Genomic DNA, 5025 nt, shown 5'->3' with positions numbered 1-5025 from the left:
CTGAGACACATTCTTTTTTTTTTTAGTTGAAATTGGTTGGCCAAGGTGATAGAGTAGGAAGACCCTGAACTCACCTCCTCCCATGGGGACAACCAAATTACAAATATTTATAGAGTGACTATTGATGAGAATGACCTGAAGACTAGCAGAAAACATCTACAACTAAAGATATAAAGAAGGAACCACAATGAGTCAGGTAGGATGGGCAGAGACTTGGTATAGTCAAGACCCATACCCCTGTGTAGGCAACCTACAAATGGGTGAATAATCACAATTGCAGAGGATCTCCCCAAGTAGTGAGGAGTCCAAATATCACTTTGGACTACCCAGCCTGGGGGTCCTATACTAAGAAGAAGAGCACCCAGAACATTTGGTTTTATGGCCAGTGGGACTTACTTTCAGGAGAGGCCCAGCACTGTAGAAAACCAGGACTCTGCTCTTAAAAGTCACACACAAAATCTCACATGCTCCAAGACCGAGGGCAAAGAAATAATTTGAAAAGTGCCTGGGTCAGACTCACTTGCTGATCTTGGAGAGTATTCTGGAGAGGGACAAGGCAACTAGGACTCATGCTCAGAACATAGATGCAGGCAGCAGCAATTTTAGGGAACGCATTCTACCATGCTGGTGAACACAATTTTGGAGTCCTCCCTCTAGCTTATTAGTGCTGCAGTCCAGCCCTGCCAGTCAGTAGGTACCAGCCAGTAAGGAACAGTCCTTGGAACCCCGAAGCCAAGCAGCTAACTACATGGATACACAGCTCTCCCAACCAGAAGTCAGGCTTCCATAGACCTCCACTGAGCACCCCAGTATCCTGAGACACAACACCATACAACAGAGGGCCCTGGACCTGGCCCCACCAACCAGCAGGCCAATACCAGCTCCAGGAGCCCCAGGGCCCCAAAGCCAGAAACCCTGGGCCATAGATCTGCCCACCAACATGTGGACACCAGTCCTGGGACTGGTGGTGGTGCTGGGACCACCACAGCCCCAGAGCCAGCCACCCTGGGATTTGACCCCACCCACCAGTGGGCCAAGACTAACCCAGGATCCAACCTCACACACCAGCTGGCTCACAATCTTGGGCCCCAGAGTGAAAGAACCCAGGACCCGGCTCCACCCACCAGTGAGCAGGCAATAGACCTAGGATCTGGTCTCAGCCGGCAGTGGGTGGGCTCTAGTCCTGGTACCCCCTGGTATGTTCCCTACCCACCAGCAGCAGACCCTAGCTACAGCACACCTTGGGGCCTTCAGCCGGCCATGTCAGGTACCAGTTCCACCCAGCAGTGGGCCAGCACAAGCCCAGGCACTGGCCTACCCACCAGTAGGCAACACCAGCTCTGGGACCCCTGGCCCTGCAGCCTGCTATCCTGTAACCCACACCAGTGGGCTGGCACTAGGACTGGGACTACCTGGGTTATGCAGCCAGACAACAAGACTCAGCCCCACCCACCACTGGTTGGAGCCTCCACACTAGGCAGAGCCTGGCAACCAACCAGGCCGGGAGTCAGCCATGCTTATTAGCATGCCCACAGCAGTCAGCTCTACCATAACAGAAGGGCCCATGCAGCCCACATAGAGGTTATCCTAGAGCATATAGCTCTGGTTAGCAGAGGAGAGTGTGCTGCTGGGCTCCATAGGACATTGCCTACATAAGACCACTTTTGCAGGATCAGGCAATGTAACCAATCTACTAATTTCATAGACATAAAACCACTGAATTAGGCAAAATAAAACAAAGGAATGTGATCCAGATGAAGGAATAAGATAAAACTCCAGAAGAAGAACTAAGTGAAGTGGAGATAAGCAATCTACCCAATAAAGAGTTCAAGATAAGATTACAAAGATGCTCAAAGAACTGGGGAGAAGAATGGCTGAACACTGTGGGAAGTTTAACAAAGAGTTAGAAACTATAAAGATGAACCAAACAGCACTGAACAGTACAGTAAGTGAAATTAAAACTATACTAGAAGGAATCAAGAGTAGATTAGATAAGAAAGACGAATAGATGAGTGAACTGGAAGCAGAGCAGTGGAAATCACACAAGACTAAGAGGGAAAAAAGCTAGCCAAATTGAACAATACATTAAAAAATCATACACTATGATGAAGTGGATTTATCATAGGGATGCAAGAATGGTTCATTATCTACAAATCAACCAATGATACATCACATTAACACAATGAAAAAAAAAATCAAGTGATCATGATCATCCCAAAAAATGCAGAAAAAACTTTTGACAATATTTAACATCCATTTATGATAAAAATTCTCAACAATGTGGGTATAGAGGGAACATAATATTAAAAAGGCCGTGTATGAAAACCCATTGCCAACATTATACTCAATGGTGAAAAGCTGAAACCATTTTGTCTAAGTTCAAGAACAAGACAAGAACACCCACTCTTGCCATGTTTATTCAGGATAGTATTGGAGAGTTCCTGAGGGATTCCGGAGCCAACCGGGACGCTCTGTGGGACCTCGTCCGACTGGGTAGCCGAGGCACCGCCCGCACCCCGCCGCGTCAAGGCGATTCATGCACCGCCCAGGAGAGCGAGCTCGGATCATCTTGTGGTGCGGCCACACCTCGGGGCCAGGAGCGGGGAAGTCCAGCACGAGAAACCCCCGGACCAGAGCTCAGCCTCTTCCTGCCGACCGAATCATCATGACCCACTTCAACAAGGGCCCTTCCTATGGGCTCAAGATTGCTTCCAAGTATGATCATCAAGCAGCAGCAGATCTTCGCAATTGGATAGAAGAGGTGACCGGCATGAGCATTGGCACCAACTTTCAGCTGGGCTTAAAAGATGGCATAATCCTCTGCAAACTCATAAACAAGCTATAGCCGGGCTCAGTGAAAAGGTCAATGAGTCCTCATTAAACTGGCCTCAGTTGGAGAATATTGGCAACTTTATCAAAGCTATTCAGGCTTATGGTATGAAGCCACATGACATATTTGAAGCAAATGATCTTTTTGAGAATGGAAGCATGACCCAGGTTCAGACTACAGTGGTGGCCCTAGCAGGTCTGGCTAAAACAAAAGGATTCCATACAACCATTGACATTAGAGTTAAGTATGCAGAAAAACAAACAAGACGTTTTGATGAAGGAAAATTAAAAGCTGGCCAAAGTGTAATTTGTTTGCAGATGGGAACCAACAAATGTGCCAGCCAAGCAGGTATGACAGCATATGGGACTAGGAGGCATCTTTATGATCCCAAAATGCAAACTGACAAACCTTTTGATCAGACCACGATTAGTCTGCAGATGGGCACCAACAAAGGAGCCAGCCAGGCGGGGATGTTAGCACCGGGTACCCAAAGAGACATCTACGATCAGAAGCTAACATTACAACCCGTGGACAACTCGACAATTTCTCTACAGATGAGTACCAACAAAGTCGCTTCCCAGAAAGGAATGAGTGTATATGGGCTTGGGCAGCAATTATATGATCCCAAATACTGTGCTGCTCCCACAGAACCTGTCATTCACAATGGAAGCCAAGGAACTGGAACAAATGGGTCAAAAATCAGTGATAGTGATTATCAGGCAGAATACCCAGATGAATGTCATGATGAGTACCAAGATGACCAAGTACCCCAGAGATTACCAATATAGAGACCAAGGCATTGATTATTAGATTCACAGAGGAGCTCAGTATTTAGCCTGCTGTTTTTATTCAGTGAGAACCAAGCTAGCCTTGAGTAATTTTTACCTTGTCTTCCTAAAACACTATTATGCTTATTGTACCTAAAGGAAATACTGCCTTACATACATTCCTTTTTCCTTTTTCTTCCTCTTCCCTAAATAGTTGCCTTTTAGTGCTGTAACAGTTAAATCCTACAGCATAACCAATAACTCGCATATGAAGTAAAAAGGAATATGGTGAAAGGGGAGTACTCTTGCACAGTCAATTCTTTTGTTAAAGATCTATGCATTTTTACAATCCTCTACTTTAATTGGTATTTTCAAACAATAGTAAGCATTTTCTTTTTTACAGTTTAGTATTGGTTTCTACATGGAAGACTAAACTCATGCTTATAGCTAAATGTGGTCTTTGCCAACTAAATTTAAGATGCAGCATTTTAGAAATTTATATATCAATGTGTTTACAGTATTGTTTGCTAATTTTTAAATAAAGTCCTGATCAGTGTGCCTTTGTGATTATATGTGTACTCATTCTTACCTAAGCCGACAAAATCTTTTCCGATTGGTGTTTTCAAAGGAGTGTGAACAAAGCTGGCCTTCAGACATCGATCTCTGAGGGGGGTGTTTGCTCTTCCTGTTTGTGCCAATGTATGGATGTAGAGTTGCTCTGTTTTCTTCCACTGTATTTATTGCTGCATTTCTCAGCATAAACTTATCCCATTGTATTTTTTATAAATAAATATTCTTTTTGAGAAAAAAAAGATAGTATTGGAAATCCTTGCCATAGAAATCATACAACAACAACAACAACAAATCAACTGAATCCAAATAGTAAGGAAGAAATAAAACTGTCACCGTTTCATATGGCATAATATTGGACTGGCCAAAAACTTCGTTCGGGTTTGTGCGTAAACTGTTACAAAAAAAAACCTGAGTGAACTTTCTGGCCAGCCCAATACAATATATAGAAAACCCTATAGACTACATCAAAAAACTAATAGAAATAATGAATTCAGTAAAGTTTCAGGACACAAAATTAATCTGCAGAAATCTGTTACATTTCTATACACTAATAACAATATACTAGAAAAAGAAATTAAGAAAACAATCCCATTTACAATTGCATCAGAAAGAATAAAATACGTAGGAATAAACCTAACCAGGAGATGAATGACCTTTACTCTGAAAACTATAAGACACTGATGAAAGATATTGAAGATAACATAAACAAATGGAAAGATATACCATGCTCATGAATTGGAAAAATTAATATTGTTAAAATGGCCGTACTTCTCAGGGCAATCTACAGATTCAATGCAATCTCTATCAAAACACCAAGAGCATTTTTCACAGAACTAGAACAAATAATACAACAAT

General features: G+C 43.3%; 1 pseudogene; it reads left to right on the top strand.

The window, feature by feature from the left end:
* The first annotated feature begins 2665 nt into the window (after window positions 1–2665).
* On the top strand, window positions 2666–3640 carry LOC113609976 (calponin-3 pseudogene; annotated as a pseudogene).
* The last annotated feature ends 1385 nt before the right edge of the window (window positions 3641–5025 follow it).

The sequence above is a fragment of the Aethalodelphis obliquidens genome, unplaced genomic scaffold (assembly GCF_003676395.1).
Source record: "Aethalodelphis obliquidens isolate GAN/ISIS:26980383/991018 unplaced genomic scaffold, ASM367639v1 scaffold60, whole genome shotgun sequence".
NCBI classification, from domain to species: Eukaryota; Metazoa; Chordata; class Mammalia; order Artiodactyla; family Delphinidae; genus Aethalodelphis; species Aethalodelphis obliquidens.
This window is presented reverse-complemented; position numbering and strand designations above follow the sequence as displayed.